Source organism: Chionomys nivalis, chromosome 5 (genome assembly GCF_950005125.1).
Source record: "Chionomys nivalis chromosome 5, mChiNiv1.1, whole genome shotgun sequence".
NCBI classification, from domain to species: domain Eukaryota; kingdom Metazoa; phylum Chordata; class Mammalia; order Rodentia; family Cricetidae; genus Chionomys; species Chionomys nivalis.
This window is the reverse complement of record NC_080090.1, coordinates 20,102,128-20,125,274: the sequence shown is the minus strand read 5'-3', so window position 1 is coordinate 20,125,274 and position 23,147 is coordinate 20,102,128.

Here is a 23,147-nt window from a genome sequence, read left to right as displayed (position 1 = left end):
CACATAATTTGAACAAATGAAGCTTATTAATAATTTTAATTGTTTTTCCTGAAAATGTCTTATGAATAGCTGGTTTTCCAACATGGATGCTTTTTCTAGTACAAACGACATCTCTTAATAAATGATCAAGCTGGACTTCTCCGTACATTAGTGGACTCTTGGCAGTCCTGAAGACAGCAGGGTGAAAACATAAGCGAGCTATAGAGTTCTTCCTGGACCCTCTACAAAATGCTTTTCCACAAAGCAGCTATTTCTGTACTGAAAAGAGATAAACCACCCAAGAGGCTGGATCTCAAAACACTGACACTGAGTGAGGGGAAATTTATAGAGATCTTTTTAGAAAATGCTGAGATTTTCTGTTAAGAAACTTTTGTTTCTTCTTCATAAATATTTGAAACAAATACATTGACAGAAAGGAAATACCCAGAAGCATTTTACCAGAAACAAAGTACTTATCAATAAATTATCACTAAGTACATATTGTAGAATGTCATTATTCTCAAAAGCACTCTATATTAAAATGGGAGATTGTTTGGAGCAAGCTATCACTCTTCTCAAACAGGACACAATGTCCACGGAGTAATGTCTGCAGGCTCTACATACATGCCTTCACCTCTTACAACTATGAACCTGTAAACAGCGCTACTGTTAAGTGGTGTATACTATATAATAATATACATAAAGTATACATGTGGCATGTGTGGTGTGTGATGTGTGTATTTGTGAATGTGGTGTGTTGTGTGCTTGTGAGAGAGATATGTGTGTGGTATGTGTGTCTGTGTTGTGTGGTATGTGTGTATGTTGTGTGTATGGCATGGGTTTGTATATGTGAGTGTATGATGTGGTGTGTGTGAGGTGTGTATATGTATGTGTGCTATGGGGTATTGTGTGGTGTGGTATGGGGTATGTGTGTGGTATGTGTGTGGTGTGGTGTGTGTGTGTGGTGTGGGATATGGGTGTGAGATGTGGGGAGTTATGTGTGTATAGGGGTGTATTATGTGGGTGGGGGTGGTGTGTGTGTATGGTTAGGTGTGTATGTGTGTGTGGTATCTGTGTATGTGTGTGAGGTGTGGGGGGTTATGTGTGTATAAGGGTGTATTATGTGGGGTGGGTGTGGGGTGGGTGTGTGGTTAGGTGCGTATGTGTGTGGTGTGTGTATGTAGTGTGGGGTATGTGTGTGGGGAGGTGTGTATGTATGTGTGTGGGGAGGTGTGTATGTGTGTGTGGGGAGGTGTGTATGTGTGTGGGGAGGTGTGTATGTGTGTGGTGGGGAGGTGTGTATGTGTGTGTGGTTAGGTGCGTATGTGTGTGGTGTGTGTATGTAGTGTGGGGTATGTGTGTGGTGAGGTGTGTATGTGTGTGGGGGGGGAGGTGTGTATGTGTGGTGTGTGTATGTAGTGTGGGGTATGTGTGTGGTGAGGTGTGTATGTGTGTGTGGGGGGGGAGGTGTGTATGTGAGGTGTGTGTAGGGAGAGCGCACGGGAATGCCTGAGAATGACAACAGCAGATGTCTCCCTCAGTTACTCTCCACTTTACAGTCTGAGTCAGGGTTTCTTACTGACCCCAGCCACCTCTCACACTCTGAGATACCAGGTAGGCTCCCATACCCACTCGGCTTCCTGTGGGCTCTGGGGTCTGAAATACAGTTGCCAATCTTGCACAATGAACTCTGCCGCGCACCGCGGACCCCAGTCTGCGCTCTATGCGCTAGAATCCAGTTCGCGAGCCTTGGGCAAGGGGCTGGAGGTTGAGGAAACACACGAAGAGACAGACCAACACACGCAGAGACGGACTGACACACGGACCTCCCAACACTGGTACCAAAAAGCCCTCCTTTAATAGCACCATGGAGGCTTAAATACCCTGCAGTCAATGGCCAACAGGTGAAAATCCCATCCTCTGATCCTCTAGGCAAAGCACAGCTTTTAGTAACTTCAATTAGAAGGCTCTTGCAGGGAAGAGCAGCTGAAGGCCAGGACTCAATCCCAACAGAACTCTTAACTCCTTGAGACATATTCCCAGCACAGAAAGCCTTTTCAGATAATCCAGTATGAATGTTACTATCTTCTACAGAAAAATCCATGTACTTGAATTAAGAACATTACCTTATGGGACTAGAAAAAGAAATTGCTCAGCGGTTAGGAGCACTGTGTACTTCCAGTAGACCTAGGTTTAATTCCCAGAATCCACAGTGTGGCTCACAACTGTCTGTAACTCCATTCCCAGGGGATCTGATGCCCTTTTCTGGCCTCTGTGGATATCATACATAGACATAGTGGGCAAACATATATGCAGACAAAATATCCATACGCATAACAAAAGTTTAATTGATTCTTGTAAAGAACATTATTTTATGACAAAAATTCCACCTTCACTCCCAAAATAATATACATGTATGTATAGTTTAGACATTCCAATACTTAATTACTTTCTAAAGTATGCATGCATACAAATATGTTTCACACGTTTTAAACTCTGCTTTGAATACCTTGTAACTCATTGTCCACTGTGCCTTTTCTGCTCCCTTGTGTGTGCAAAAGTGACTTTCTAGGACCCTGTCTTGTAATATTCTGGCATCTAATTCTCAGGAGAGTTTGTTCTCGTGTTGTTTCATTCCTATGGAACCTAGAGATACATTTCATTAAGTTTTTAGACCAATACCATTGGGAACAAAAGTCTAAAAGCTTAATTAAGAACAGAGCCTTCAAAGGGGCTCTTGGAAAAAAGAAGTCTATTAAATACACAAAGCCTTTTCTCCTTCATGAATTTCTCGACTTTTAATTGAATAAATGGCAGCTAAATTTATCAAAGAACAAAACAGTTCTTCTATACATAGTACTTTGAAACAATTTTTTTTCTTTTTTTTCTTTTTTTTTCTTTTTTTTTTTTTTTTTTGGTTTTCGAGACAGGGTTTCTGGTGCTCGTCCCAGAACTAGCTCTTGTAGACCAGGCTGCAATTTTTTTTTCATTTTCTTTCATTTTAGACTTCATGTCCCCCGTGTAACCAGCTCCTTTTTAGAGCTGAGGCTACATTAAACTATTCTATAAGATATTTAATTAGGCCCATTAATAGTTTTAAAGCTAATCAACATAGCTCTGAAATAACATTTTGCTTTCAACCTACATAGTCGTCATGGAACACACAGCATTTTGATGAAGAATGGACCACGTATTCATCAGTATCTCACTGTGATTATGTGGCTATGTGATATGTAGATATTGTTAAGTTTATATGAGAACACTCTTATGCCTGGATATGATGGTGCATGCCTTTAATTTCAGCACTTAGAAGATAGAAGTAAGCAGATCTCTGTGAGTTACAAACCAGTTAGGGCAACCTGCATAGTGGATCTCTGATTTTTAAGATAATTACGAGTGAGAAAAATGGTGTAGAGTTGGGTGGGGGAGGAGTTGTGGAGGATGTGGGAGAAGGGAGAAGGGAAAGCATGATCAGAATATCTTGTATAGAAAAATTATTTTCAATAAAAAGTAGTAATTATAACCCAATTTTTTATGTTTTTGTTTCCTACTGTTTTAAGTCAGTTTAAAACATTCATCATATCAGACAATATTTCAGTTAGAAGAAGAACATTGGATCTTTTTTCCTGCATTACTGGTTTTCAGACCCAGAAGCTGGTAGGCAGTGAGATGTCGAAAACCAGCCGCGACAAAAACCATTTCTCTTACCAGAGTGGAGGTGTGGGAATGAAAACACAACTCACATGACTATATCAGCAGGGAGTTTTCAGGGATCCTTCATGAAATTCTGAATTCACATCCTGAAAATCACCCCCATTTATTCTCCAAACAGCTTTTACATCACAATGTAAACTGAGGGGGAAGTTCATTAGCATTCAGTTTTCTAGGTAGCAGAGAGAATGACTTTGGTCACATCCACACATCACACCTGTGCCTGCTTTGTCAAGTAGACTGAAAAACACCTCTTCCCCAGGGGAACTCCTAAATTACAACAAAAGGAGCAGAACGACATTAGCATATCCTGACCATTTGCTTAGAATTGCACCAGATTGTCTCACTATTAAAAAACTAGGCGGCCACCTTCTGTGGCTTAGGTGTAGACTGTGCCTTGTCACTCAGGTCACTCAGAATTCTGACTGTCATACAATGTAGGAATATGACCGGTATAATCCAGCCTCTACAGTGAGTCTATCCTTGAAATGTATGTACCTCTAATTCCTGGGAACAAAGTTTCACTGGACTGCAGCCACAACCATTAATCGATGATCAATCAAAGACTTCAGATGACAGCAGAGACCTCATGGGATACATAAAATATTTACCACTTCTCTCTTTTCAGGAAAAGTTTTCTGAAATGCTGAAAGAATGTGAATGTCTATATTCAATCCATTAGCAAAATCCAAATAGACTTGAGTACCCAGTATCTTAACTCTCGTGCACTGCGAACAAATGCCATAAAATAATGGTTTTTGTTGGTAAGCAGAGAACGCCACTGTGCCAGGAAGTTTTGCAGCCCAGCAGTGCAGCAGGCTTTAGCACAAAGTTTATCTAAGGAAAAACTAAGCACTATAGCTTTCCTATAATTGGGAGGTCGCCCGTCTACTGTAAGGTCACCCCATTGGAAAGTGATTTCATACTATATTTTATAGTTTCACTCGTTTACTTCCTGAGTATTTAAACTATCTCAACTTAATACAATAATGCTATAATAAGTATGCTTTCGAATTTTTTTATTTTTGAAAGTATACTTTTATTACATTTCTCCCTTCCCTTTCTTCACTCTAAACCCTCAATATATCCCTCCCTACTCCCTTCAAATTCATGGCTTCTTTGTTCACTAATTGTTAACACAGATATCTATGTATGTGTGTATACACATATGTTCCGAAATATAGTCTGCTAAGTCCATGTAATGCTACTTGTGCTTATGTTTTCAGAGCTAACCATTTGGAACTGGACAACTAACTGGTGTGCTCTTCCCTAGGGACAATCACCTGTCACACTTTTCACTTTCCTCAGTCGCCTGTAATTCTTTGTATAGGATGGAGACCCCACGAGTTTTATCCCATCCACTTTGGCATGCTCACTGGTGGCATCCTTGTTTAACTTAAGTTTGAGCAATCATGTAGCTGAGAATAAATATTTATAAAGTTGTGTGTGTGTGTGTCTTGTGTGCACGCGCACATGCACGTGCACATGTATTTGTGATGTTTAATATCCATTTACAACTTGGATGGATTTTTGATCACCTGTGGAACAAGCACTAGTCATGACTGTGTGGGCATTCCCAAAGAGGTTTAATTTATAGAAGACCCGCTGTGAATGGTGGTAGCATCATCCCATACATAGGCTTGGAGCCTTCACTAAATACAAAGGAGAACACCAGCATTCATCTCTTTCTGCTTCTTGAAGACAGACACAATGTGACCAGTCTCTTAATTTTCCTGGGACCATTCCTTCTCCACCAAGATGAACTATACACACAGTATGCCAAAATAAAGTCTTTTTTCCTGATTCTATTTATTCATATATTTTATTACAGTAGCTAGGAAACAAATAAGATATGTGACACATTTATATAAATGTCCCTAATATAGATATTATATATATATTTAATATGCATGTTACATACATATATGCAATATCTTAGTTTGTTAGATATAAGATATAGTAAAATGTCCTTAACATATGCTTGCATGTCTGTGTTTAAAGATGTGTTTTCCAGAAGAAGAAATGTTACAGACGTTAGATAAAAATAATTATATATTTGCAATTTTGTTGTATGTTACTACTCAGCGCCAATAATGTCATGGCCATTGGAGGAGAACCTATGACCACTAATATACTAAGTCAACATAATCCCTAATAGCAATCTAGAAAGTTTTGCCCATATACCCACAGAAAAGTGTAATCTTCACCATTGAGAAAACTTCTCTTTGCAACAGACAGAGACCACTTCAGAAAAACATAACCAATCAAAATGCAGTTGTGGAGCCCAGTCCCAGCAGATATATCTACAAAACACTCCACTACTTAAGGCTCAGGCAACATCGCGGAAGACAGGGAAGAAAGCTTGAAATGGCTCTTCTTTCTTGTACTCTTCTTCCCTCTTTCTTTATTCCTCTAACCTATATGCTTTCCCTCATATTTATACTTTGTTCCCTTTTTCCTCTTTACCCACAATTCCTTCTTCTAGTCTCTTAATTATCAACATCCTTAGTTCCAAAATATAAATACTGTAAACCGCAAAGGTATGGAAAACATACTTTGAGAAACAGTCAGTATCTTTAGGAACTGGTACTGAAAAAAAGTAGATGTCTGTGTTTTGAAGAATGAACTTAAATCCATGTATCTCACCTTGCAGAAAAAAATATCAACATAAACTGGACCACAAACCTTACTAAAAGTCTGAAGCAGATAGAGGAAAAACTCTTCAAGATAGAAGCTTAGGTGGGATTTTTGAAAACAATCTCCAATAGCACAGAAAATAACTCCTAAATTAACAGACAGGATTGCAACAATTTATAAAGTATCTATACAGTAATGGAAATAATTAAGTAATTAAGTAAAGAACAGACTACAGAGACCAGGAAAATCCTTATTAATGATACATTAGGCAGGGGATGAATATCTAGAATCTATAGAAAACTTTAAATATTAAGTAGCTAGCCAGGTGGCTTAGTGGTTAAGAACACTTATTATTACTGAAGAGAAACAGGAGTGAGCACCCACAGGGCAGCTCACAGCTGTCTGTAACTCCAGTTCTAGGGGATCCAACAGCCTCTCTTGTTTTTGTGGGCACCAGGCATGTGCATATTACACAGACATACATGCAGGAAAATACACACATAAAATAAAAACGGAGAAATCTTTTTTAAAGATGGACTGTTGAATTTAATAGACAGTTCTTAAGGGGAAAGGAAAAATAGACAATACAATAAATATTTTAAACTGTTGGAGCACCTGGTAAACACAAAAAGATTGCTCTGAGATCCCATTTCACCCTGTTGAGAAGGGTTGTCATCAAGGAAAAAGAGACAAATTCTGGCAAGAAAATGGGAAAGAAATGGTTATACACTGGTGTTGGTACTACTGGATGATTCGTCTCTACTGTGCCTGGATGAATACCTGAGGGAACATAAAACCAGGGTGTCAGCATAGAGTACTTGCACATCCATGCTTATTGCTGCACTATGGATGAATACCTAGATTTGACCCCTGCCTAGAAGGGTCCATTAGCAGGAAATGGATAAAGAAAATGAAGGAAGTATGCTGTGATGAGTATTCTTCATGACCAGCTTTTCTAGGTTTGGAACCACCTCTGGGCATGACTTCTGTGAAAGGACTTTCAGAGAGGCTTAACCAAAGGAGGAGACACACCTTGGAAGTGTCCAGCACCATCCTGTAGTCTGGCATCCTAAAGTGAATGAAAAGGAATAAAGGGGGAGAGAGAACCAGACACCAGCATTCATTTCTCTCTGCTTCCTGACTATGGGTACAAAGTAACTAAGGCCATTCCATGCTGCCACTGCCAAGCCTTATCTGCCACAATGTGCTGTGCCTGCAAACCATGAGTAAACACATCCTTTCTTCCTCAAACTGCTTTTGCAACTGAGTAACTCATTTATATACAGTAGAATTTTACTGTTACAAAGACTGAAATGATGACATTTCAGGAAAATGAATGGAACAGAAGAATAAATGTCTACCAGGGTACGCCAGACCCCAAAGGATAAAAATATTTTTATCTCATATTCAGAGGCTAAATTTAAATGTATGTAAATGCATATATTCATAAATTTGTGTGTTTATGCATGTGTACATGTAAAGGACACAGAAGTAGATAGGGGACTAAAGGGGAAAGGACAAGAAAGAGTGATGGAACATATATGACATGTATGCAGAGAAAGAGACTGGGAAGAAAGCAGCTGATCAGCAAGAAAGAGTACGTGGGACCAGCAAAAATCAGTGGGCAGGACAAGCAAAAACAAATCACAGGGCATATGGAGAGGGCTCTCTGATTAAGAGCACTGGTTGCTCTAGCAGAGGACTGGGGTTTGGTTCCCAGCACACACATGATGGCTTAGAGCAGTCCCTCCTTCCAGTCCCAGGAATCTGACACCATCTTCTGTCTTCTGTGGACTCCAGGCACACACGTGGTACACACAAAATAAAAATAAATGTTTAATAAAAGGATGTTGAAAATAACAAACTATAATGATATGCATGTATGACAATGGCATAATGAAATCTAATTCTTAGTATTTTACCTGAAATAAAGTAACAAATAATAAAGAAAGAAACTAATGGAAATCTAGTTAGTTCCCCTAGTGCAGTGGAAACTTCTGGAATCTATGAAAGTGACCCTAGAAAAGATTCTTAGTAGGGAGGATATGGAACCTGGACTGACTATCTTCTATAACTAAGAAAGACTTCAGCCGGGTGGTGGTGGCGCACGCCTTTAATCCCAGCACTTGGGAGGCAGAGGCAGGTGGATCTCTGTGAGTTCGAGACCAGCCCGGTCTACAAGAGCTAGTTCCAAGACAGGCTCCAAAACCACAGAGAAACCCTGTCTCGAAAAAAAAAAAAAACCAAAAAATGAAAAAAAGAAAAAAAAAAGAAAGAAAGACTTCAAAAGTGGGACTGGAGCATCAACCCAGCCACAAAACTTCTGACCTACAATCTGTCTGGCTTGCAAGACATGCTGGGGCAATGGTGGCACAGAACAGGTGGGAGTGACCAGCAAATGACCAGTCCAACTCTAGGCCATTGCCTGTAATGAGACTGTGCCACCCCCAGCCAGCTCCCAAAGAATGGCACAGAGAGACTTCTTAACAATTACGAAATCTTGACCTCATCTTAGGCTTGTCCTACTGCCCTTAATAACTTAGATGAACCCACTTGTTTCAATCTATGTTCTGCCACACAACTCCTTACCTCATCTCTCCAGACGGCTCATGCTGCTCCTTCACACCTGGCTGCTGATCCTGCCTTCTTCCCCGAGTTCTCTCTCTGCCCTGAAGTCCTACCTATACTTCCTGCCTAGGTATTGGTCGTTCAGATTTTTATTACACCAATCACAGCAATACCTTCCCACACAGTGTACAAATATCCCACACCACTTTACATGAGAGTTAGCCCTCTCCTGACACTGCCTGGATGGTCAGGAAGCAGACGCTGGACAGTGTAGAGACCGTGGATAAACCGAACAGGACTGGTCAAAAAAAAATGAATGATTCCTAATGATATTCTGCTATACTCATTGATTGATGTCTGGTACAATTGTCAGCAGAAAGGTATCATCCAGAAACTGGTGGGTGCAGAATCAGAGGCCCACAGCCAAACACTAGGCAGAACTCAGGAACCCCATAGAGGAGTCGGGGAGGGGGGGGGATTGTAGGCTGGAGGGGTCAAGGATATCACAAGAACACAGCCCACAGAGTCAACTAAGCAGGACTCATAGTGGCTCACAGAGACTGAAGAGGTAATCACAAAGCCTGTATGGGCCTGAGCTAGGCCCTCCGCATGCATATTATGTTTGTATAGCTTGTGTTCTTGTGGGATTCCTAAGAGTGGGAGCGGAGATGTTCTGACTCTTGTGCCTGCTTTTGGGACCTTTTTCCTCCTACTTATTATGCCATGTTCAGCCTGGGAGGCCTGCTCTTTCCTAAATGGAAACAGAAGAGAAGTGGATCTGGGTGAGTGGGGAAGGTGGATGTAGTAGGGAGCAGGAGCCCCTTGTTCTGGCTGCCAGGCTAGCTTAACCCCCGAAATAATCACACAGAAATTGTATTAATTAAATCGCTGCCTGGCCCATTAGTTCTAACCTCTTATTGGCTAACTCTCACATCTTGATTTACTCACCCATTTCTAATAATCCGTGTTCACCACAAGGTCATGGCTTACTGGGAAAGTTAGAGTGTCTGATTCTGGTGACTCCATGGCGGTTCTCCCCTCGGCCTTCTTCCTGCCAGCATTCAGTTCTCTTTTCCCTGCCTACCTAAGTTCTTCCCTATTAAAAGGCCAAGGCAGTTTCTTTATTCAACCAATGAAAGCAACACAAATACAGAAGAACCTCCTACACCAGGTGGAGAAGTGGAGGGAGGGGAAACTGTGGTCAGGATGTAATATAAAGAAAAAAGAATAAAAAGAAAAGTGCTCCCCTCTTTCCCATTTCCCAGCAACTGCTATGGCCAAAATCAGCTCTAGTGAGTTGAAAGGACTTTAACGTCTGGAAACAAGAGAGTGCCTGCTGTGGCACACGTGTGTGTGTGTGTGTGTGTGTGTGTGTATGTGAGAGAGAGAGAGAGAGAGAGAGAGAGAGAGAGAGAGAGAGAGAGAGAGGGAGGTGCCACAGTACACACACATCACACACATGTTGGAAGACGAAGCACAACCTCTGGTGTCATTTCTCACCTTCTATTTCATTGGAGGCAATGAACAGCCGTGAAAGTTTCCTGAACAGACATCCAGGGAATCTCAAGACTCTGCCTCCCAGCTAGGTGTAGGAGTTCTAGAATTACATATATTTGCTACCACATTAGGCTTTATTTGTGTTCTGGGTAATCTGAACTAAGGTCCTTGTGCAAGCATGGCAAGACTTTGTCACTGAACTGGCACGTTTTCCATACTGAATCTCTTGTCTGTAGCTCTTCCATGCAGAAGTTGTAGGTACTCTTCTGATGGTGCTTTCTTGTCCGCCCCTTTTCTCAACTGTTCCAAATCGAGCTGCTGCTAAGGTTCCTTTGAAGTGCTTACTGGATACCTGTAGTAACTCTTACATTGCATAGTTTCTGAAAACTCATGGGTTTAATAACTTTTCTGACCCAGTTTTCAAAAAGGAAAAATAAATGCACGCAGCCTAACTACTCAGTTCTTAAGGTAAGCGAGTGCCACCTAGTGTTACATTTCTGAAACTACTGAGCTTATGAATTTTAAATAGTTATTAACTCAGTTTCTTTAAAAACGGATTACTGGTAGAGAAAGCACATGAACGCAATGTGTATGAGAAAATATGTAGCATAGTGGAGTCATTCACTGGACCACGCATTTTAGCATCACTGATTGCAGAATGCCTCAGAAGCTCTCCACAGGCTTCTCAGAAACAAATCAATGTAATGCTTGAATTGGACTGTTTGTGCAAACCTCTTCCTTCCCAGTAAATACCATAACACAGTACTCCAAGAAACCATTAACACGTCTCTCATTATGATTCTACTCATAAAACTCATTTCACCATGGTCCTCCTCCCAACATTGTCAGTTCATCATGGTCCTCCTCCCAACACCACCGGTTCATCATGGTCCTCCTCCCAACACTGTCAGTTCATCATGGTCCTCCTCCCAACATCGTCAGTTCATTGTGGTCCTCTTCCCAACATCGTCAGTTCATTGTGGTCCTCTTCCCAACATCGTCAGTTCATTGTGGTCCTCTTCCCAACACCATCAGTTTGTCACATTCCTCCTACCAACACCATCAGTTCCTCTTTCTCTTTCTTCAGACCAATTTTCATTCTAACCCCTGCATTTGATCATATCTATAGTATTCTTGAGTATGACAATGACTTCTTTTGGGAGAGTCTGAAAGAATATGAAGATGTTGTATAGTGCATGGGGTTGCCCCCAGCTGACAATACAGAATGGGCCTTGAAGACGGGTTGGGGACCTGAGTCCAGGTGAACCATACCAAAAATCTGTCTCATTTTACCATAGAAAGCACATGCAATTTGTGATGATTGATTTTTAATGTCAATTCACCACAAATCAGAATCACCTGAGTGGCACCTACCTGAAGAATTGTCATGATTTATCTTAATTGATGTAGGAAGACCAACCCCTGGTGTGGGTGACACCTTCCTGTGGCAGCCCAGATTGCAAGGGGCATGGCCAAAGGAAGATCACTGATGTTTTGCTTGTTTGGCCTTTCCTCTGATCTCATTTATTTACACAGTTGCTGCTAATGATGATTCCTTAGGTGATACCAGAGCCAGTATCACCAAGCTTCCGTTTTCCACCAATGACCAGCACTTTTTCAGGAACTTTCCTGGTTTGGGGCACTGGACTGGGACTGTAAAACCATCTGACACGAGGGCTGAGCCACTATGAGTTTGTCATCCTCTCCACTACAGGACAAGCACAGTAAGATTAACACAAGTACTGGCACCCCCATCCTTAGGACAAAACAACTATGGGGTCCTCAGTCTCTCAATGGTAAGATAACTGTGGTTACTATTTTAACGGTGCTTCAGTGAGCAGTGTTGCTCCATGCTCTCTGTCTCAGTGCTTGCCTTCGCTCCCCCCAGCCCTGCCACCATGATAAGCTATAACCTGTAAACCAAATGAACCCTTTCCTCTACAAATTTGCTTTTGATCACAGTGTTTATCATAGCAAAGGAAAGCAAACTAGAATACAATGCAATCAACATCTGGTCTGCTCTAGAACATCTGTGAAACTCGTTGCTAGAACCTGTTTTTATGAATGGAAAAGGACCTTCTGACCTATGAATGAACCAGCAGTTTCCCAGTTCTTCCTCCACAGCTGTTCTGCGCCTTTCAGTTCTGTTTCCCACTTCTGCTGAGGGAAGGCCAACCATATTTGTTCTTCTGTGCCCTGTCCTGCCCTTTCATGCAGCCTCACACCATGAACATGTGTCTAGGAGGTTTGTAGCATACCTCAGACTGTCCATGCCAGGGGCAAGGACATAGTAGAACATCGCTGCAGTGCCAGAATGATTGATAGTTTTAGGCCAAAAAAAAAATTTTTTTTTAAATAGCTAGACTTTGAACAAAACCCAAAAACACCCAAGAAGAAAGCTCTGGATTCTGTTTCTAGCAGGCAGGCAGCGATCACCACCATCGTTACTTCTCAAAACAAAAACAATAGCAAAATAAGCAGGGGTGGAAGGAGAATGGTAGAAGTCTCGAAAGCATCAGTGGGCATGGTGGATCGCTGATGGGGTTACATCTCAGCGGTGGATGGTTTCTCTCTCTTCTTCCCATTCTGTCCTCCTCCGCTTTCTTTAACTGAATGCAGCCATGCATATTTTCTGAGACTTTCTCTGCCTTTAGCCTTAGTCACTGTTCTCTGGGTTTGCACTCACCCAGCACATTGCAGAGCTCACCCCACAAGGAATCGGGCTCTCTGCAGCACCCCTCTCTCTCACTCCTGGCGGCCTTCTAAGTTATTCTTCCTTTACTACTGAAACTTCGGTGCTTTTCGGCCACCACCCACCTCAGAGGAAGGCTGCTCTCCAACTGGTCCTAGTTCATTCCCCAAAGATTCTAGCAGTCAGCTGATGGGCGCCACCTGCTGTTTTCCGAAATCTACAGCAGCCTTTGGTTGTTAAAGCAAAAGATCTCTGGACGGTTGGGGAGTTCTGCGCTGTTTTCATACCCTCCCCCCATCCACTTTGCTCAAGCTGCCTGTCCTCTCTCTAACTTGGGTTTCAAGGTAGGGTACCACTTGGAACTGGAATAAAGAAAAAAGGTTTGAGATGTTTGAGCCAACTACCTAGGGCTAGCTCTGAAGCTGTGTGCTCTAGGACTTCAGTTTCCTTTGTGATGGGAGTTTTTAAAAGCTCAGGGGGAGCTAGGTATGCAGGCTGTGACAGGAAGCGCTAACAGTTCCAATAAGGTTTTAGTCCTGAACACGGATAGGATAACAAGTTCCATATACAGTACATGAACAGCAACTGCTGATCATCTGTAAAGGGCAGAGACAGATGGGCTCTATCGCTGATCCCATTTAGTAACAATAAAAACTGCTTATCTGATAAAAGGGTGGATTGAGAGGCTTTTGATGAAGCTTTGCTCTGTAGCGTCACAGAATCGAACCATAAAAGTGCTATCCACATCCACAGCAATGCAGTGTGCTGTCTCCATGCCTTGATAAGGTCACCGTGAGTGCTGGGCTGGAAGCCATGAAACCTCTCCCAGTAATTAAACCAATAGCTACATGAGACAGAGTGCCGAAAAGGACAGTATCCATTTTGTGTCCTGGAACGCTGATAGCACAGTAAGGGCACTAACTAGGGGCAAGTCGCCATGGCCACACAAATAAACACTGTTCCTATGTAGCTGGAGAGAGGCCAGTTGGCCAAGTTGAGAGCAGAGCAATAACTCATGTCCCTTGGTCTATGAGCACTGATGGCTGGACTGAGAAGCCTGACTTCGTAGATAACCCAGTGAGAAAGGAGAACTGCTGGGAGCTGGGTCAGCCACTATGGGAACAACGGATGGAAAAGAAAACATATAACATGATTCAGCACAGAGCCCTCAGTACTTGTGGAGGCCTAGCGAGTCCCAGAAATCAGAAAGCATGCCACAAAAAAAAAAAAAAAAAGAAAAAGAAAAAAAAAATCTGTCATCTCTTGGAGGCCTGCTCTTTTCTGAAGAGCAAATGGACCTGGGAGGGGTGGAGGGGAATTTGTCGGGATTACTATATGAGAGACGAATCTATTTTCAATTTTTAAAAAAAGTTCACAAAAAAAAAAAAAAGAAAAAGAGGGAGATAGAGGGGAAAGAAAAAGAAAGCAAGCAAATAAAGACATTTGCATGCAGCGACCACTAGAGGGTGCTCACTGCGTTCATATAAAGTCTGGCTAGGTGGGAGAGAAAACAGGCTGAAAAATAGCTAAAGCCATTGGTATTCTGATGCAATAGTCTGACTTTCTAGTCGCTGTCCAGATATGTGATGCTAATTTCCAACTGAAGCTTTGAGAATTCAGTGCCTCATTGGGGGGAAGAATGCAAACTGACCTGTCCCATATGAGACTGGCAAGGAAACCACATCGGGCCTCTGCTGATTGATGTACCCATATTCCTTCTTCTGGGTGGGCACCTTTAAGGGACTCTTTATGTAATTTTCATGTAATTTAGCAGTGAATGGAGCCAACATCAAGGGTCTTACCTAACTCAGTGTTATCTATGGGTCCTATCCCAAAATTGACAGTGATTTGTTTCCCATACAAGCTCAGAACTGGGGTGAGAAAAGCCGAGTACAATGGACTAGGTTGACTGGTAAAAATCTGGACTACGAAAGAGTTTAAATGGAGAGGTCTCCCTAAATGGCTAGGAAAAAAAGACACACCAGATACCATAGGTTACTGAATAAAAAATTCAGAGGGAGGGATGAGTTTTCTCATTGTAAGTTGTTGGGCAAGAAGGCCCCCGAAGTTCCATAGACAACACAGACTGCTCTGTCTTTAGCACAAGGGTGAATTACATGAGGGTGGTAGTTACTGAAGAGACTAGTAACCAGTAACACAACACACACACACGTGAACAAACTGTTCCTCTCAGGTTAAGTGTGCCTGATCTGACTATATTACACTTTTTTATACCCCCAAAATTAAAGTGATTTCTTGGGACCACCTGATGTGTAATGGAGTGTCCCACTAGGTAATATGTGTATCAGTATATTCACTTTTAGACTTAATCCAAAAAGGAGGCCCTGGCTATTTTAAGGAATCATAAAAAATAGACCCAGCCTATGCACACCATGGTCCATTGTGTGTTAACAATGTTTAATGCCAGTGTACCAATAAATATACGACTATGATCCTATGTCTTGAGAGAAAAATGGCAACCTCATTTCTTAGGCATATGGGGTAGCTGGCGCTGCAGAGCGGTTTCAATAACAGATGGATGTGAGCCCCTAAGTGGACAATGGAACAGAATGTGTTGCTTAGCATGGATATTTCTCTCCTGCAGGTGCTGGATGACACTGCTGGGCCCACTGATGATTACCACATAAATGGATAGATAGATATACAGTGAGATATTTATTTCTATAAGGTCCTATTTATGATCTTTTCAAAACTTGCCTCTGTCCCACTTTGGTGGGATATTCCCCAAGTATCTCCTTGATGGGGAAGCTCAGCCAATCACATTTGGCTAGGGTGTGGCTGCCTGGGGCCAGGGAAGAAGGACCTGGGGATCCAGGTGCCTGCCCCTTGTTTTGTCTCTCTCAGCTGCACATGGTGCTCGCTGGACCCCGGTCGTGTGATTTCTCCTTTTCCAATTATTAAATTCTATTCCTTGTTTTTGAACTAGTCTGGTTAATTCTAACTACCAGTCAACCACGCCCATCATCTCCTCACTTCAGGGTACCTCTTTAGATGTCTTTCTACAAGTGAGTATTTCAGCTAATTTTAATCACTAGAGCATTAGGCATCAACCACAGTAGTGTGTTCTTATATTATTTGTGTGCTTGAGCTTCTGTACCCAAGACTGTTCTTGAACTCATTATAGAGACTAAGATAGATGGTCTTGAGCTTAAGGCAATCCACCTGCTTCAGCCTCTCTACAAACTAGTATAATCTTTTTTTTGGTTTTTCGAGACAGGGTTTCTCTGTGGTTTTGGAGCCTGTCCTGGAACTAGCTCTTGTAGACCAGGCTGGTCTCGAACTCACAGAGATCCACCTGCCTCTGCCTCCCAAGTGCTGGGATTAAAGGCGTGCGCCACCACCGCCCGGCAAACTAGTATAATCTTGATTAATTGAGAAACTTTCAAATGCGATAAGAGGGACTACAAAATAGAATGGTCTAGGAAATTGTGCCCCTCGTGCTGGACATGTGTGCTCACTAAGAGAGAACGCTATGTCTGCATACTCATTGATGGGATACACATTACTAGTACACTCGGATGTTCAAAGCAACACATGGACCAGAACATTTGGGTGCCAAGGGTGCCTTTGCCTTGGGTCCCTCCCACGCTATTGGGGTCACCCCTTTAATTAGAGTTCCTCTTGTTCTAAAATAAGTGTCTGTTGCTGTGGCAGACTGGTCTAAGTCCTAGAAGAGTGGAAGTAAATATAGATGACATCCCCTACAAGGCTCAGGGAGCACTGCAAAACAAGAGGCAGACTGTAAAAGCAGGAGGGAGGGAAGAAGGGGTACACTGTCTCATAGCTAGTTGCTGGGGCTTCATATAGCCGCTGCCATATCTATGGAGAGCAAAGGTGGTGACCTACAAGAAACTTTGGAATACTGTCATGGCAACAAAGTCATCAGAACATTACAGCAGGTAGTTATGTCTATGGCGATAATAATAATAAGGTTGTTGACATTCCCTCTTAGAGAGAAGCAGGGCAAGTATGAGACTCTAAAATCCTCTTCTGAGTTGTGAATCATCACTCCCTCCTGCCAACTGTAAATAATGATGAATTGCATGAGGTTTCTAAAAATGACTGCATATAGGACCTTGCATACACATACAGCTACCTGTGAGTTCCAATGATCCTATAAGTAAACCAGTGCTATCATTTATTTGCTATGCATAATTTGCTGGAATCTTTCATTGACCTGCTGACTCCATATCTATTTGGCATGAGTAGACTAGATGTCTCTTTTATGTCTTCCTAGTAGTGTCAATCAGCATCAAGAATGACTGTTCTGAGCCGGGCGGTGGTGGCGCACGCTTTTAATCCCAGCACTTGGGAGGCAGAGGCAGGCGGATCTCTGTGAGTTCGAGGCCAGCCTGGTCTACAAGAGCTAGTTCCAGGACAGGCTCCAAAACCACAGAGAAACCCTGTCTCGAAAAACCAAAAAAAAAAAAAAAGACTGTTCTGCTTGGTTTTCCTTCCGTTGAGATTTCTGTGACTTATGTTGCTGTTATTATTCCTGAAGAGGTTTGAAGAGACTTGTTTCTTTGCCTCAGTATGTTGAACACATGCTCCTGTCTAATGCTATAAATCATTTAATTTAGTCAGTTATCCAATTCCTTCTGGGGTTTGAATTGTTGAGTTTATAATGCAGAGCACTGTCATTCTTGTTTTGTCCCCAAATGTCAATGTTTTGTAAACATTTTACACATTTAAAATTAGGTTGTACTGTATATTAAGGAAGAGCTCAAATTTACTACCAAATGTGAATGGCATGTTTGAGCCATCTGATCATTCACCCATTCATACCTGTTTCTTATAAATATTCATCCTTTTTTCTTTCCATGTGAGTATCATATTTTCCTGATTATCACTGACATTGACAATTTTCCCATGCCATCTTCTGAAGAAATAGTTTTCAGTCATTTTATCATGTGTATTAATTTATGTCTTTTTCACTTTTTAATTTTTAAGAAATACTTTCACATATTAACTCATTCTCATTTATAAAATTGGAAGTATTTCTTCCCAGCATGGATTTTCTTTTTTAATATTTCTAATATCCTTTTCAATTATGAAAACTGTTCTAAATTGTTTCATTTGTTATTGATGCTTTCTTTTTTAATGTTGAATGGTGGACACCTAAATACCGAGAGTACCCACTGTTCTAGTGGCTTCCATACTCCCAGCAGAGTGGCCCATTAAACTCTGTTTACAGCATTCTAGGTCTCCTGTTGCTCACAGCTCCACAGATTTTCCAAATGACTCCTGCAATTAAGTTCTGAAGACCTGTGGACCACATGGTCAGGTTTATGGCAGCCATAACCCTACTTTTTAGTAACAAATTTCTGAGTTAGTTCTACTTCTTAATGCTGTGACTAAGCACTTGACAAGAAGCAATATAAGAGAAGAATTATTTTTAGCTCAAATTTGAGGTTAGAGTCCATTGTGGCAGGAAAGGCACAGTGAACCTTGAGGCTGCCTGCTCAACATCTGGGTGAATAATGAAGCAGAGAAGGGAGAATTCCGGCACTTGGCTTCATTTCTGCTTCCCTCTTTATTCATTCCAGTACTCCAGTCATAGGGTGGTGTCCTGGTTAGTTTGGTTGTTGACTTGATACAACCTAGAGTCACCTGGAAGGAGGAAACCTTAACTGAAAACCTCTCTCCCTCGGGTTGGCCTGTATCAATGCCTGCGAGAGATTTTCTTGACTGATGTTTGATATATAAGGACCGCACTCTCAATGAGTGGCACCACATCTTGGCAGGTTGGCCTGGCTACATGTGAAAGATAGTTGATCAAGGCACAAAGCTAGTCAGTAAGCAGTATTCCTCCATGTGTTCTGCTTCAGTTTGTGCATAAGTTCTAGCCTTGACTCCCTCAATCATAGATTATGACCAATAAGTATAAGTGTAAAAAACCCTTTCCTCCCCTGAGATGGTTTTGGTCATGGTGTTTACCGCAGCAATAATAAAACAAACTTGACCAGATGCCATCGCCCATATTTAAGACTTGTCCACTCAAATTAATTTTCTCTAGAAACACTCTACTGAACATACCCAAACTTGTGCCTTCCTAGTATCATAGGTATTTCTTAATCCTATCAAGTCCATAAACAAAATCAAACATGTCACAGAGTGACCAGAAGAAGGAGCAAAAACGGAGATCCCGAGGAAAAGTGAAGTTGATCCAGTGATGGATGGACGAGGGCTTTTCTTCAGATTCCCACTGCCCCTCACCATAACATTTCTGTAGAGGTTAAGGCCCCCAAAGGTCATTTTATTCTGAAACAGTTTCCTTCTGATGAGAGCTCTAGAAATCTTGAAATGAAAGGCCTTAACAGCTTCAGAAAATATCATTTCTTATGCTTTTTCCAAAGACTGAAACGGGCGTATACATTCTGGTATAAATACGGTAAATTAAGTGGCACCCAAACAGGGGAAATAAAAGGAAAACGTCTGGACTAAACATACGTAATACTGCCATTCAGTAGGAGACTGTCTTTAGTCAGTTACCGAAAGAATCCAGTCCTCAGGCACATCAAGAGCAGCTGTGTGCTTGAGTAGGTCCTTCACTGCTCCAGTTATATCGCTTGAGTGATTGGTAATATAAACTCAAAACTTCTTCATGTGAACATAAGCCGTCAAAATATGGGAGGCCATCTGGTCTGGGAGGAACGTTTAACAAGTTTGTGTTGTCTTATCATCGAAGAGGGTGATATTCTGTCAGGTTTTATTCAAAGTGGCTGCTCTGTGTTTCCTAGAACGTCTCCTTATAATTTCAACCCAGTAACAGCCGCTCCTGAAGTAACAACAGCTGGGGAGTAGAACTACCAACAAGCTCTCCCCAAGCCGTGTCTGACTTTCACAGAGTCCTGGTCATGGGGATTATTGACAAATGAGGAGCAATTCAGCTTGGAAAGAATGGGGACGTAGGCCTATTTACTGAGCCGATTCAGTGGCCAGTTAGGCCACTCACAGCTTCCATAAGCTCATAGCAACCCCCATGGCACTGAATATGCCTCTCTCATACAGGGATTATTTCACAAGCTAAGCAACTTGGATACACTCAGACTAGTAGTGGTCATACATCACATCCCTTGGAGATGCGGTCCAATCCATCATTCAGAAAGTATCGTGAGTATCATTTAGTTTTTTTCCAATGCATGGGGCTACTATTTGTTTTCTAGTTGAACTGTTTTGAAAGTTAGCTATTCAAATCTTATCAGGAACCCCACAGCCCATGCTGGAGTTTTCAAACCAAGGTTAACAAGCTGTTTTGCTTCAGCTACTGTTAGCAACATTTCAGGATTCTCTTAATAATGGAAAGTGATCAGGCATTCTCTAACATGAGAAGGGAAAAGGTATTTTTCCAGACTTCAGACGATTTGAAAAACTCTTTCCCTATAGATGGATTGTCTAATGGGATGTTTCTGGACTTGTCATGGGTACCAGAGGGAGAGCTTTCCCTATACCCAAAGTTCAAGTAGAAAACCTCAAAAATTCCAAGAGCCCAATCTGAAAAGAGCTTAGACTGATTAATTCGAAGATGAGGAAAACATACAGAAATCAGAACATGACCACAATATAATTCTTGATTACCTAAAAGGTATTGCCTACATTACTGTTTTTCTCTCTTTTTTTTTCTCTTCTTGGTTGAGAGTCTCACATAGGGCAACCTAGACTTGAACTTCCCATGAAACAGGATTATCTTGAATATCTGATCCTCTCGCCTCTCCCTCCAAAGTGTTAGAATTGCAGACATGAGTCACCGCGGCGTCAGCTTGGGTTTCCTTCGTTTTTTTAAGAGGTTGTTTGAGTCTTCCATGGAGGTTTCCACCTAAGGTAGAGGGACCAAGAGGGTAACTTCCTGCATGTTCCTAGTGAGTCCACAGCTGACAGTTGCAACTTTCAAGGAAGCATGAATGGATGGAGTACATCATAAGGGCTTATCTGCCTTTCTGTTGACTTGACTCCTGGACCCTGATTTCTCCATGCCTGTCTGTCTGTCTTTCTATCTGAGCCAGTGTCTCACTACACAGCCATGGCTAGCCTGGAACTTCCTTATGTAGACCCGGAAGGCCCATAACTCACAGAGCTTTGACTGCATCTGCCTCCCAAGTACTAAGATTAAAGGTCAGTGCCACCGCTCCCGATTTTTCCATGTCTTTGTTATAATTTATTTTCCTCACAGATTAGATTGCCCTCAGCATCTGGTTTTATCATAAATGAAGCAAACTTGATAAAGTTATAAACTCTATGCATAAGTTTGCTTCAGCTATTCATCTTGCTGCCACGGGCTGTGCGTGGTAACCACTCTTTTTGCATGAGTCCAGCTTCTGGGAGTTTTCATATCTCCTGATAAGTGCTTGCATCCATAGGATTAAAAATGAGAAACCCTCTCTGTGTGTGCCCCTGGCACAACAATTAAATGGCATACCTTAAGTCAGTTTTAATGTTAGAGTTTTTATCTTGAGAAAGTTAAATGTCCATCACTCAAACTCCTGAGCAAATGTACCTGCCAAAAAGAGATTTTAATTAGTAATAGATTTTAGAGTCACTGTCTCATATGTATTATGAAATTTACTATGATCCATGAAGCTGTATTTTAACATTCTATTCCATTTCTTATTTAGTGTGTGTGTGTGTGTGTGTGTGTGTACAAGTAAATTTGTGGGAGTCAGTTCTCTCCTTCCTCTATGTGTGTTCCTGGAACTGAACTTGGGTTTTCAGTCTTGGGGCAGGCACCCTACCTTTGTCTCATGAGTCATCTTGTCAACCTGAAGCCATTTTCATTCAGGAGGAGCTTTCAGTCTTTGTGGTCAAATAGCTGGCCTGTCAGCCCTAGCTAGTGGTAAAAGACAGCATCAAGGATTTCACATGTTCATTGTACAAAGTAAGAGCTCAGTTCCTGTGGGCAGCAGGAAGTAGCTGGGCTTAAAGCTAGTGTTCTTTGAAAGGTCAAATTAAGTGGTTTAATGAGATAGCCTGATTTGCCCAGTTCCCTGGTATTAAGTCAGTATGTTCAATTTTGTTCAAAGAGTTTTCAAGCTTGATGTGTCATGTATACAGCAATAGGTTGTTCAAGTGGTTGTTTCTTAACTTGCTTTCTCACATCACAAAATAGCTGGTCCTGCCTGGATACAAGGAGACCATCCTTTGGCCACTTGATTTAATTGATGTCAGAAATAAGTTACAAATTAGGAAACTTCACTCAGCAACCGAAGAACTCCCAGAATAGATCTTTGCCATGCATGTTTATACAGTTTACATGTCTTCAAAAATGTAAGGCAAGCTCAAAGCAAATGCTGTCAATCAGGGGCACAAGCTTGTAATCCCAGCTGAGAAGAAAGATGACCATGAGATCGAGGCCATGTAGATAGCTGTCTTGTGCTACATACTGAGCCCCAGTCAAGCCCAAGCTGTAAAGTTGTGAGACCTTATCTCAAATATGCAATAATAATAATTATACAATAAAATGGATGAAAGCAATTCAGTGTTCTATTGGGCAAATTGAAGCTTCAAAATCTCCATAAAAGTGGGAGGCAATCACCATGAGTGAGATGAGAGAGTAGTGAGGGTTGGATGTCATCAACATATACTATACAAGAAAATGTCATGATGAAACCCACTATTACGTGCAACCAATATACACGAATAGGTTTGTTTTAGAAAAAAGCTGTCTGGTGTAAAGTCTCATGAAGAGCCATTCTTATTTTCCCCAAGTTAAATAACTGTATCCTACCATTCCCAGAATGCCTCACAACTGTGAAGATTCCAGAGACCTCAGTGTTGGTAATAACCTTTTTCATAGTCATTCATTGAGTTTTATTGACTTGACTGTAACTGAAATCCCCAACAACTTGTTCTTTGCAAATCTGTGTTTATAGAAGAAGACACCATAGACCCCACATTCAGTAGAGTGACTAAGAGTCTGAACGGTGTTTTCTCATGAAAATTTGTAAATTGAGCTAACGATCAGCCATTTATATACTGTAGAAGGGCCGTCTGACTTATTTGCAGCCTTCTCAAATCTTTAGCCAATATCTCTCTTCAGATAATATGT